The following is a 12,435-nucleotide window of genomic DNA, read 5'->3' as shown; positions in this document are numbered from 1 at the left end:
CTTAGGTCTAAAATCTAAACATTCTTATGCATGTTAGAAAACCTAGCACAACTTTTGGCTGGGCCTGGCAGAAAAGCGTGGTTGTTTCTGTTATGCACCGAGGGCTGCAGGAAGCACTAGCAGCAGGTACGAGTATTTTACCTTGTCGTCGGCGTGCCGCTGGAGGGGCGTCCCAGGCCGGGGGGGGGGGGGGGGGTGGTGCAGCGGCATGGCCCGGCTCTGGGGAGCTTCCCAGCCTTGCAAGGGTCCGACCCGGCGTCAGAGGCAGGTGGTGCCGTGCCAGACCCCGTGGCCAGGCTCTGCATTGGCCGCTGTGGCTGCTGGCGATGCAGGAGGCTTTTGGGGCTGCTCCTCCTGCACCCCGGCAGGGACACAGGGGGCTGTGGGGACCGCGGTACCCGCTTCGCTCCTCTGGCCTGAGCAGGCTGCGCGGGAGACCGTGCACGTGCGTGAGCAATCCACCTGCACTGCCGCCTCGCGCCGCCTGGCCGGGGTACCGGGAGCAAGGTGCAGGAATGACGACACAACTGCAAGCACACGCTGGGACATCGCCTCCTCCCCGGCGGCAGTAACGGCTGATTTAGGGTTTTGTGTAGGTACACCGATTCTGACAATTCCTTTCCTTTACCTATATATTAGCATTGTCCTTCCACGAAGTTTGGGGGCCTTCGGCAGGAAGGTCTCCGGCCATCGTGGCCCTGGCGCAGTCTCTGCACATCACTTGCGCTTCATAACCTGCCCTCTTTACTCCGCTTTATTCCTGCATCTTCATTGCATGAAACCTATCCAGGTGCCACATATTTTTTGCCTTCCCCCCCTCCCCCAAGTAAACCACAGCAGCAGCTGATGTACCACGGCGGCAGACGGGGTTTATGAAATGCTGTCTGCGCCGTGCACTTGCACGACGAAGCACGGGCCGTGCCGGCAGTGCCCGCTCTCCAGTGGGAAGTGCAAGCTGGGAGCCAGCGGCCTCGCGCTGCTGCGTCTCGGCTAGCGCGGTGCTAACGCAGCCTTTCTCCACCCAGCGCCGCGAAGGCAACGGGCTCTGTGTGCTGGGTCCTCTCCTGCTTGGTGTCAATGTCATCGACAGCACACCGTGATTTGGGTGAAACGGGGACCACGTCAAGCAGAGCTTTATTGCCCTGGCAGTGACGGGCCACCACTGCTGGTGGCATCACCTGGACCGGGTGCAAAGCTGTGGTTCCTGCACAGGCAGGCGCATCAGCGGCTTCCTCCTCGTGCCGTGCTCGTCCCCGGCGACCCCGCCGCTCTGTCCGGAGCGAGGCAGCGCCAAGCCGTGCAGTGTTACCCTTACGTCTCGCTTGCCTTCCAGGACGGTGCAGATGCTGCTTAGGAAGGGAGCATTCACGCGGCTCAGCCCACGCAGCGGTATTTCTGTGCCGGAGGGACGCGTGGGCTGTGTTGCTGCAGGATTCCTGGAATACAGGCGCCGCTCCGGCTCTCTGAGAAGCGCCTGGCAAAGGCGGAGTCGTTGGCCTGCGGAGCCAAGGCTTTGCGCGGGGTTAGTCCTCCCGTTTCTGGCAGGGCCCGGGTCGTGCAGCCGTGCACCTGCTGAATGCTCGGCTGCTGCCCTTGCTTCATGCAGGGGTCGGGAATCAACATCCAGGTTCGCAGTCAGCGGTGGTGGGAGACGCGCATGGGGCTGGATGGTGGGACACCAGGGCAGTTGTGCATCTATCCCCAAAAGAGCAAGGTTTCCCTCCCCCCCCCCCCGATACCAAACTCCACCGTGAGCAGGAGTGTGCAAAAAAGCCCTTTGCCACCTGCCTGGCCAGGAGACAGCCCTGGTTTTCTCACGTGTCCAAGCCACGCTCTCAGGTCCACGGTTTAGTGCCACCATGCACACTGGCTGCAGCACGTCTTCTTGCTCTGACAGCATTTATGCCATGTGGAGGTGACCAGCTGGAAGAAGAAGGGCTGTCGGCAACCGAATGCACTTCCAGCGCACGTCGGGGCCCTCAGCAGCCCTCCATGGCTGGGGCTGGGGCTGGTGAGGGCCACCAGACCCCACCAAGCTCTTTGCTGGTGCCTCTTGGCCTCAGCATGAAGCGGTGCTTGTCATCTTTTTTTTTTTCCTAACGTGCTTCGGACATGCTTGGTGTAAAATCTACCGTGTCGTAGCGGCGCCCTTGCCATCGCCATCCAGGTCCTGCAGCAGCTCTTGCCCTGGCGCGCTCCGGCCCGGCAGAAACCTTGGCTTGCTCCTGGGACTGGCAGCACTGCCAAACCGGCCGGAGCTGCCACGGCAGGACATGCAGAGCGCTCCCCGGCGATGCCAGCTGCCGGCCACGGACATACGAGCATTTCCCTTGTTCTCCTGCCTTTGTATCTGCATTTAATGTTTAAGGATTTCATCAAGTTGCGTGCTATGATTTTGTATTCCTAGCAGCGGACGCAGAAGATTTTGGCTTCTTGGGGATAATGTTTGAGGATAATAGCATGTCTTTTAACTAGCAGCAAATTATTGATGTAAGTCATTTACAGCTAGCTTTTTTGGAGATATTTATGTTTTTCACTGAGTTTCTTTTGACTATGCCACTCTGCATAGGGGTACCCTAGGTTACTTTTGTACATCACATTCAGCTGAACGTCATGTCCATGTCTTATCCTCCACAGGAGAAATTTAGCTGTATGCTTGGTCCCCAGGGAAACGCGTGGAGGGGTGCAGACGTGTGCCGGTGTGAGGTGCTGGGGTTTGAACCGTCCAGCAGTGACACTTGGGGAGCCCTGGGGCAGCTCGTGCTGGAGAACTGAGAAGTCCTGAAGAACAGGGTAGACGTGTCCATCAGGAATGGCTCAGGTCCTGCTCCACAGCTGCCTCTGGGGCCGTTTCCTCCAGTTCTGCCATTCCATGACAAGGAAAAATACTTCCCTCTGAACAAATATCTTCTAATTTTGGAATATAACCAAATGAACTCGAAGACTCTCTTGCTCTTTCTTTTTCACAAACCCATTTCTCTTGCATTTGCTGCTTTTAAGTAGGTGTTTTGCCCAGCATGCGAAGTGCAAAGTCAACGCAATGAAGTCTCTTATCCCACTGTGCCACCCACAAAGCTTCCCTGAAGTGGATCTGGGGGAAACTCTTAGAGCACTCTAGTAGTCCCCTTTGAGGCAATATATGGAAAGGAGGAGTTTCTCTTTAGGAGGCAAACGTACATAAATAGCCTCTTAGGTAACAGCAGAACAAGAACAAGAGCCTCAGCTACCAGCCCTCTGCTGCCAATTCATCCTGTTCCTGGAAGGTTTGCAGGGCACATGTTACATTTTGGTTAAAACGCTTTTCCTCCTGTCACGTTTCACTATTGCAGCTGCAATACGCCACTTTGGAGGATGCTGGCAATGGCTACAAGCATAAGGAAACCTTTGCAGGAAACAGTTTTGAAAAACCACGCATGAGTTTTGGGGTCTTTCTTAATCATAGTGAAGCCATACTGGCAGTAAGGTGGGTGCTCGTGATGCCCCACTGTTAAACTCTTCTTGTGAGAATAATCACCGTCGCCGTGTGGCCACTTTCGCTTGACGTCTCCAGTCGAAGGGGTCCTGGGTCTCCGGGGTGTCCCGGGACAGGGTGAGGTGCTCGCCGTTGGTGCGACCGACCTGCCGCGAGTGCGTGCGCCAAGCGGTGCAGGCGCAGCGGCTGCACGTTCGAGGTGGGCGTCCTTTTTTTTGGGTGACGGCTTTAAGAACAGGTTTGCGTTTCCCCTGCTTTGCTGCCTGTTTCTTAGCCAGTGAGGAATTCAGGATGTGTCCTTATTCCACCTGGGAAATATTTGCTGTCATTTTAATTGTTCTTCCTACTTGGCTTTTACATCAATAATAACTGAGCAGCAAAAATTAAGTGTCCTTAATAGGCTCTCATGGGGATCTTCTCAAAAGCCTTTTACATTTCTTTAAGCATCTCCCTTCTGCATTACATAGAGTGTATTTGTGGCACGAAACAAAGTCCGTGACTGTGTCACTTATGATAAAACACTTATTACCATTCACAGAGGCGCTGACCACGGTGAAGCTGAGGGATTAAAGACAGGTGAATGTTACACACTGTGAATAATGTTCAGTTCTGCTGCGTAGCCAGAATTCCTCGAAGCGGCAGGGACATGCGGAGATGTTGGACGGTCCTCAGTGCCTCACAACAGAGGCAAAATGGTGTAAAACTGAGCAGACCTGACTGGAGGTTTGTACAGACATGTACATGGGGATTTTTAGGTGATGGAATCAGGGATGGAGAAAAAGACTTTTTTTTTTTCTTCTGGGGGATTCCACCCTTGCACAGTGAAATAGCAAAGCACAGTCCATCTCAGTGACTAGACACATGCATTTCAGAGTTCAAGCACATATTGATGCTTTAAAAAAGAAAAAAGGAAAAAAAAAAGTCCCTTTACACTTTAGTGCGAAGGTTTCACATTGCGTCCGCGTTGTTACCTTTCTTGCGCTCTGCGAAAAGATGCAACCGCATCTGCGTGCTGCTGAGCGGCCGGGTGCTTCGGCGCGCAGCGAACCGTGCAGCGACCCAGCGGGCACGACGGCAGAAAGCCGGGGAGGCCTCGGGGGGCCAGGGCTGGGGCCGGCCGCGCTTGTGCCCGGTTATCCCGCCAGGCCGGGCGGCTGCCCGGAGGGACGGGGAAGCGCCGCGCCGAGGGTCCCAGCAAGGGCCGAGAGCTGCCCCGGCTCGCTGCCTGCTGCTGCTGCGTCTCGCCCGCTCCCGCGCCGCCCGCGAGCACGGCCGCGGCTCCCGGCGCTGCCCCTTGCACTGGTGCTCTCCCTCCTCTCCCAGCCACGAACCTGCGTCCGCAGCAATGCAAATATTTAACAAACAGCAGCGTAAGCAGGAGGAACCGGTGTTTCTTTCCGCTTGTGCAGATCATCCCCGCGGTAAATATATAACCGCTTAGTATGAAAAAGAAAGTGTCTTCTTTAGCAGCTCTTTTCTTCCTTCTCTCCCCCCATCCCACCCAGGTTTAATTTTTCCCCTGTTTGGGATATCTTCCTCTGCTTTAAACACGTCTTGGCATTATTCATCTTTACTTCCCATCCAGGCTCAGTGAGGCAGTGAGAAAAGGGAGACGTACGCGAGAAGCGTTTTATGCATTTAGCAAAGGTCCTTGGAGTTTTCCCCTGGCGATGATGTGAGATGTTTCGGAAGGGGGATAACCAGCTCCTCGGTGTTTCCTTTTGACAGAACCTGCTTTTTTCGGTGTCTTTCCTGGCTGGAAGCTTGGGTGCAGTTTCTCACTGTGGTTCTCGTTGATACCAAAGTCGCTGCAAATACACCTCTTTTCCATCAAAATGTGTTCAAGGAAATAAATCACCGCTGAAAGGCTTTTTCAGACATGGACTTTTGCCTTCAGTGGCTTGACCGAACTAAAGCGAGATGTTTCCCCCAGCACCTCGCACGACGACAGGAGACTCGAATTTGGCAAAAACGGTGCTGGGTGGGAGAGGCAGCCGGCGCCACGTGCTGAATTCGCCGTCTGCACTTCCAGCCCAGCCCTCGGCGCCTCGGCCACCTCCGCTCGCCCAGACAGGGGTGAGGGACTATTTTAGTACTTTACTCCTACTTATATTAAGAAACATTTGACAATAACACTGCTTGTCACAGATATTTTGTTGTACAAATGCTAAAAATGCTGTGTTCCTAACTGCTTATCAGTAAGCTTTGACTAAAAATGTTTCCTGACCTTTGAGTAAAAAAAAAAAGGACCAAAACAAAACAGCAGTAGGCAAATGCATCCATGAAAAGTATGAGAAAGTCATAACGCTGAGCAACAGCAAAAAGTAATTCAGTCATCCCTTTGGAGTCGTTTGCAACAAGAAAACACATACTGAATATCAAATATGCACCCAGTTGCTTTGATATCAACAGCATTAGCCTCTATGAATTCCTTAGAAGACAAAAATTTAAATTTATACCCCCAGTCTGAGCTTGCTGCTAGCTCCGAGCCCGCTAGCAGAGAACAGCGTGATTTGAGCTGGATTCCTCCGAGCAGCTGCTCCGGGCGCTTTGCTTTGGAGAAAACACGCCAGCTCGCACAGTGCATGTTCTTTGAAATGCCACTGCCAAAAAGTTGGGCCAAGACTGTGAGTACATTGCCTTTAAAAGCTTTTTAAATAAAAGAAAATTCTTTATTACTCCAACAATTAGCCGTAGATGTAAGAAACAACATTGCAGTAGAAAATGCCAACGTGAGAAGCTTTCTGCATTCCTGGTTATTCATCCAGCAGCACCTGGCCGCTTGTTTTAAACATGCGACAACATTAATTATGAATAAATCCTAGAAGGCAGAATAGCAGGCGCTGCCTGCCAAGCGGCCACGCACGGTTTCATGGTTCCTCCGTTCTTTCCGTGCTACTCTATGGAGCAAACCAGCTGCAGGACAGGGCATCTCTGCCTCCAGACACGGCTGCTCGCCTCGGCTTGTCTTCCGAGAGGTGATTTTAGCCTGTTTTAGCTGGAACGGCGACTGGTTAATGGTTGGGCGACCGTTGCCTGAACTCACTCCAACTTCAATTTCAGGTGCTTATTGCAGATTCCGGCACCAGGATCCGTCGTGGCCCAGAGGCTCCAGCTGCCAGCACCGGTCGGGGCCACCGGCCGTGGGAGCCAGGAGCCCAGGGAGCTCCGTGCGCAGCCGTGTTAGCCGTGGTGTTAACGAGGCTCTTTTACAGCAATTAGATAATTTGGAATTATTGCAACTGGACTAAAGGTAACCGGGGCTTGTCCTTTGATTAGTCTGGTAAAGTGTTAATCAGAGCAACCATAAATTCTCGGCTCTGCACGTCAGGTGTGTTCCCTTTTGCCCATAACAAGTTTTTGGGGGCAACAAATGAAGTGTATATATTTTATGGCAAGCCATAAGATTTCCTCTGAGATATCTTATGTTTCACTGGATGATTCCAACTAATTGTCCTTGAATTCATCGTATGGAAAACAATCTGCTGTTATTTGAAATGGGCTGTTTCTTAGATATGGAAAATGGCCCTTTGATGGAGATAAGCTCCCAGAACTTCTTCCTGGAAAGCCCTGTGTTTAATATCGTGGCATTCCTACTTTGTTTCTGCTAATGTAAGGCAGTAATTATCATTACTGTGTCGTCTGCCTAGAATGGGGCTTTATCTTCTGAACTTCTCCTGGTGGAAAAGCAACTCCTTATTTCCTAATTGCTGGATTAATGTTTTGAGATTGTGGAGTTAAACAGTGGCAGCAACAGGCAGTCGTTCAGCGACCAGGCACAATGAGACAGCTGCAGAGCCAGCCCTGCCACCGCACTCTGCCAAGGGAAAAAATAGTATCATTTCTGTTGGCAATTATGTTGAATCCATAGTAGCTTTGGTTCATAATTTGCAATCCATTCACTATGATTATTTTGCAAACATATGAAAGCAATCAGGTTTACATGATTATACACACACATGGAATACATAAGCATAGCAAAAATGGTATTTACAGAGTTCATTATGACAGCCACATTTTCCTCTGGAGGCATAGTATTCATTGAAATCACTTTTTTTTTTCTTGTTAGCATTTCCATGAAGGAAGCATTTAAAATATAGAATATTTTAAGGATATGAATAATCATTCTATCTGGTTTATTTTAACTTCTGTAAAGACTAAGAGTTTAGGAAAATCATCTTGTCACTCGAGGTTTGCTTTTGTTGGAGACTTTTTGATAGGAAAACAGATGCAAAGCAGAGTACATGTAAGGAACAGACACTGTCACAGGGCCGATGTTTTGCAAATCCTTTAAAATGTTCCACTCATATTGATGTAAAGCTTGTGATCAGACTGCATCAGACTGTTTGACATATGGATCCGTGCAGTCAGTATCTGTCAAGAGCATAAGAGATGGCATAATGAGTCATATAAGGTGGGATCTGAGAAACAGCAGAATTCTGGTTCTAAGAAAAGCGAGAGTTAATAAATGTAAAAGGAGCCAAAGCTAGTGTGAGCGTTATGCTTCCCACATGCCATGGAAGTGGCCTTGTTTCAGGCATAAAATCTTAGGGGAGATGGGATGGTATCAGTCTCTAAACAATTGCGTCCTAAACAACTGCTAATTTAACTTTTTCCTTTCTTTAGGAAAAAAAAGGAAAGAAAGACAACGTCTAATATCCCCATGTGAGGTTAAAAAGGGTTTAGCCCTGGGCTTTTGAAATGGTGAAAGTGCGTTCATCCTAGCCTGCTGGTGCACCGCCACCTTCCCGCCCCGTCCCTGCGCGCGCACCCTGCAACGGCGCCGGGTCGAGACGAGCAGGCTCAATAGCCATAGGTCAACGTTAGAAACGGAAATAGCTCAGCAACGGAGTAATTAACCGACTACTTAAGAAAACAGAAACTTACCCAGAGGATCCTTCGTCACAGGAAATCTCATAATGAGACATTTTACACTTATTTAATTTCTTGAAAGACATATTTGCACTTTGAGAGACTCATTAATTGCACTGAAAACTGAGAGGCAGTGGCTGAGACTTGTTATGGTTATCTAGAAATGATGCTCTATAAGCTGATACGAAAATAATAATAATAATAATAATAATAATAATAATAAAAAAAAGGTGACTCTGGCAGTTGTCCTTCTACATACATCCATGCATCAGCCCATGCACAGCTCGATGCACATTGCAAACAGGCCATGGGATGCAACGGCAGCTGGAGGCTGGAGATTACGGTGACTCTTGTAGTGCCCGGGGTAAAACCTTAACATCCGTCTCATGGGAAGGCATTGAGATTGCACCATGCATGCATTTCTATTATTAGTTAGCACTGCAAATTTGAGGATAACCCATCCAAAACGGAGAGAAATGGCGGCAGGTATCTTTCACAGTCGCGCTGGAGGGGCTGGCTGGTCTTGGTGGGTGGCAGGGATGAGGCGCGGGAAGTGGAGCCGTGGTGGGTGCTGGGGCCGGACGCAGCTGCCCGGTGTGTCTCTGAGCTGCTCCCACGGCCGTAACCGACTCCAGAGCCCTGATGATGAGAGAAAATTAGGCACATGCCTCTTTTTCTTTTTTTCTTTTTTTTTTTTTGTAAAGTGGGGGGTTATAGACATTTACAATAAAATTTAAATACGTGAAACAGACATTGCCCTCTGGGTGCCTTTGGGATTATGGAAACTAGAGCAAGAAAAATAGTTTAGTTTCAATTATAATTTAAAGAAAACTTTGTTAATTTGCTGAAGTGTCTTAGCTAAAGAAAAGCTGAAATAAAGAATAACGAACCACAGTGATTTAAAAAGTATCTGCCCACTTTTGGCAAGATTGTCAATATGGCTTAATGATAAGGCCATCTGGCCGGTACATATTAGAATAATACTGGGAAAGCTGGGAATTTAACATTTCTGTTGGTGCAGGAAAGGCTCAATTTCTGTGTTTTCCAAATTAGTAGGAAGAGATAGCATGCCAAATTGTCCATTAAACAAAGGAAAAAAAAGAAAAGAAAAAGAAATTACCTGTGTGCAATGCAGTGGTTATAAAGAAGTAGCCTTCGAGCTCACTTCATCTGTATTAGGATGTTGGTCTCTGACTGTGACACCTAAATGAGGCGTTCTCCTCCGTGAATGCATTTCCAGAGAAAGTCTAACATTAGGTTGCTTTTTTATATAAGCATTTCAGGAGAGGATACCCAAAAGTCCTGGTCTGAATTGTAGCTTGCATTTAAAGTTTATATACAGAAAAGTGTGTTTTTCTTTCTGTCTTGGGAAAGTGTCCAGATGAAACTATTAACATAATGAGTGTTTCCTGAAAATAAAAGCTAATTGGGTCCTTGGCATAGGGTATTGCTCGTGTGGGTATGAAACCTCCAGAACAGGATGGCTGGATCTGCCTGGATGGCAATGGCAGTCTCCAGTGCAAGGGTCCTGCCTGGAAATATCTGGGACACTCCACCTGGGATGTGAATCAACACATTTAATCAAACAAATTGGTCCAGATACAGCAGGTGTAGCATGGAAAAATCTCAAGAAATGTCTGAAGTTTCCACCTGGAGAGCTTCCGTTACGATCATTCAGGTACTTGACTGCGAAGGTGGCTAGCAGCTGAGCTGATCACCTCCGTTCAGGCTGGTCCCTCGTCTCCAGCCAGTCCACTCCTCCGTCCCGACGCCTGGCTGGGGCATCCCTGGAGAATCCAGGGAATTAATGACATAAGTGTGCTGGGTGTGCATGCAGGCACAGCCCGATACGCACTCACAGCCCAACGATAAATTAAAGGCAGACTTGATTTTTCATGCTTATAACTCATCCATAACTTAAGTTCCGTAGCTCTCACAGTTGCCAGAGAAATTCTGTTAAACATCCCAGTTTCAAGTACGGGAGCCCTAAAGCTATAGATAAGAACACAACATATATCAATGAGATTATGTCAGCCTCCAGATAATCTTTCCCAAGAAAAACTCAATCCCGCAGCAAATTTAGGGAAGCTGAGCGGGTCTGGGCAGTGGCTTTGCAGTGAGGACCAGCATGGTGCTTTTCTGCCTCTGGTTGCTCCACCTCACCAGACCCGCAGAAGGCGCGAGCCTGACCGGGCTGCAGAGGACAGGCCTCCCTTTGGCTCAGGCTCTCGGACCTCCGTCCTCCTGCTCTGAAAGGCGCTTGGTGCCCTCGCAAGGGTGGCAATAACCCTGCAACAGTGTCCACATCTCTCTTCCTCTGACTTTGTCACTGCCTGGCGTCCTCTCTCATGGGCACTGGCCCCACAACGAGCTCTTTGCATGGCTGAGCCACCAGCCCAGCTCCGATGATGCCGAAATCCCCCCAGGGTCGCTCTCCACCCAGCAGAAATCACTGCCAGCTCCGAGGCACCCTGGCTCCTTCTCTCCATCACGGGCGACGAGAACCTCCGTGCTGGCCCCAGGTACATGGTTGTGGTGTTCACCTCCACCAAACAAGGGTCAAAGCCCCACAAAGCATGTCTTTAGCAGATATAAACCTCAAAAAGTACGTCATTAACAAACACACACCCTGTGGCAGAGCACACTGGGGCTCGGTGGGCTGCAAGCTCGTCCTGGAGACGTCGAACCCTTCTCAGAAGCCACTAGCGCTGCCCCTGCAGATGGCAGGAGGATGCTGCCTGGGCATTTTGCAGGATGTCCCCTGCTCTTCCATGCAGACAGCAGCAGTAGCACCCGGTGTCCCCGAAATCACCCACCTTTGCTGGGTCTTCTCCATCCCTTGCGGTCAGCGCGCGACTGCTGGTTACACGTGGTTATGACTGCAGTGACGCCCCGGTAGGACTGCGGGACTTCAGCGCAGATTTTAAGAGCCAGGTCCTAGCGTGAGGGCCTGGGTACGCGCTTGGCGGTGGAAGCAGAGCAAATGCTATTCCTTCACTTCTGCAAGGGGAAATGGCCTGTGCTGCTCGGCACAGCAGCGGCGCCGAGCCAATCTAGTAGTCAACTAAAATAGAGCAGATCCAAGGGGACTGTGAATCCTTAAAAATATCAAACACAAGGAGAGCGTCGCTGACACAGAAAATGACTCCGGCAGATCATTTCTACAGGGATGCTTGTTTAGAAGACAAAATACCTTGCTCCCAGTAGTGCCGTCTATCAGATCGCTGGTGCCTCATGAGCAGCGCCTTTCCCCGGCAATGCCTTGCACTGTACTTGCCGCAGAGCTGCGCACAAGGACGTTCAGATTTATTTTGCCTTAAACCCTGTCCTTATTGGCGAGTGCAGGTAAGGCCAGTGCTCCAGGAGCAAGGGCGCGGAGCTGTGGCGCAGGGCAGGGAGAAAAGGCAGAAACATTTTTCTCCACTTCGTTTATTATGTGTTTTCTTCTCATGAATCTTCATAATAAGAAAATACATTTTGAACACAGGATGTTGCAGATAATTCTCAGGGTCTCCAGGAACCGTGCTCAGAGATCTCTCTCTGTGTTTTGCTGTTCTGCCTTTTCTCTGCGGGGACACGGGCACTGGCTACAGCCTTCCCAGAGCTGCTCGGCATCTGACCAGTGTAATAAAAGCTGTGAGATTCACAGATACGAGAGAAACTTTGTTTTGTTATTTGAGGCAGTGGAAAAGGGCTCAGCTCCTTGGACAAACTTGGTTTCCCTGGGTTTCCTATTCCCACCTATACGTAGAAACAGTGATGGGCCTTTGCTTCCACTTTTTTTTTTTTTTTTTAAATCACAACGTTTTCCAAGCAGACCGCAATTTTTCACAGGTATTTCTGTGTGCTGCATCTAGGACAGCAGCACCTAGCTCATGCCAGAAGTCTTGGTGAATATTACTGGAATACAAAGTCCCTACTTCTATTCCAAGCACTTCTGGTGTTTTGCTCCAAAACCTTGGACAAGGTTTACGTTGCTGACTTCCTCCGTACCTGCTCGGCTTCTGCTAGAGACGTCTGGGCATTGCTGGCTCTTGCATGTATTTCTGCACAGCAATTTGGTATCACGGTTTGAATCATAAAATGAACAT

The sequence above is a fragment of the Apteryx mantelli genome, chromosome 4 (genome assembly GCF_036417845.1).
Source record: "Apteryx mantelli isolate bAptMan1 chromosome 4, bAptMan1.hap1, whole genome shotgun sequence".
Classification (NCBI taxonomy): Eukaryota; Metazoa; Chordata; class Aves; order Apterygiformes; family Apterygidae; genus Apteryx; species Apteryx mantelli.
The sequence above is the reverse complement of the archived record's forward strand: the minus strand, read 5'-3'. Positions refer to the sequence as shown.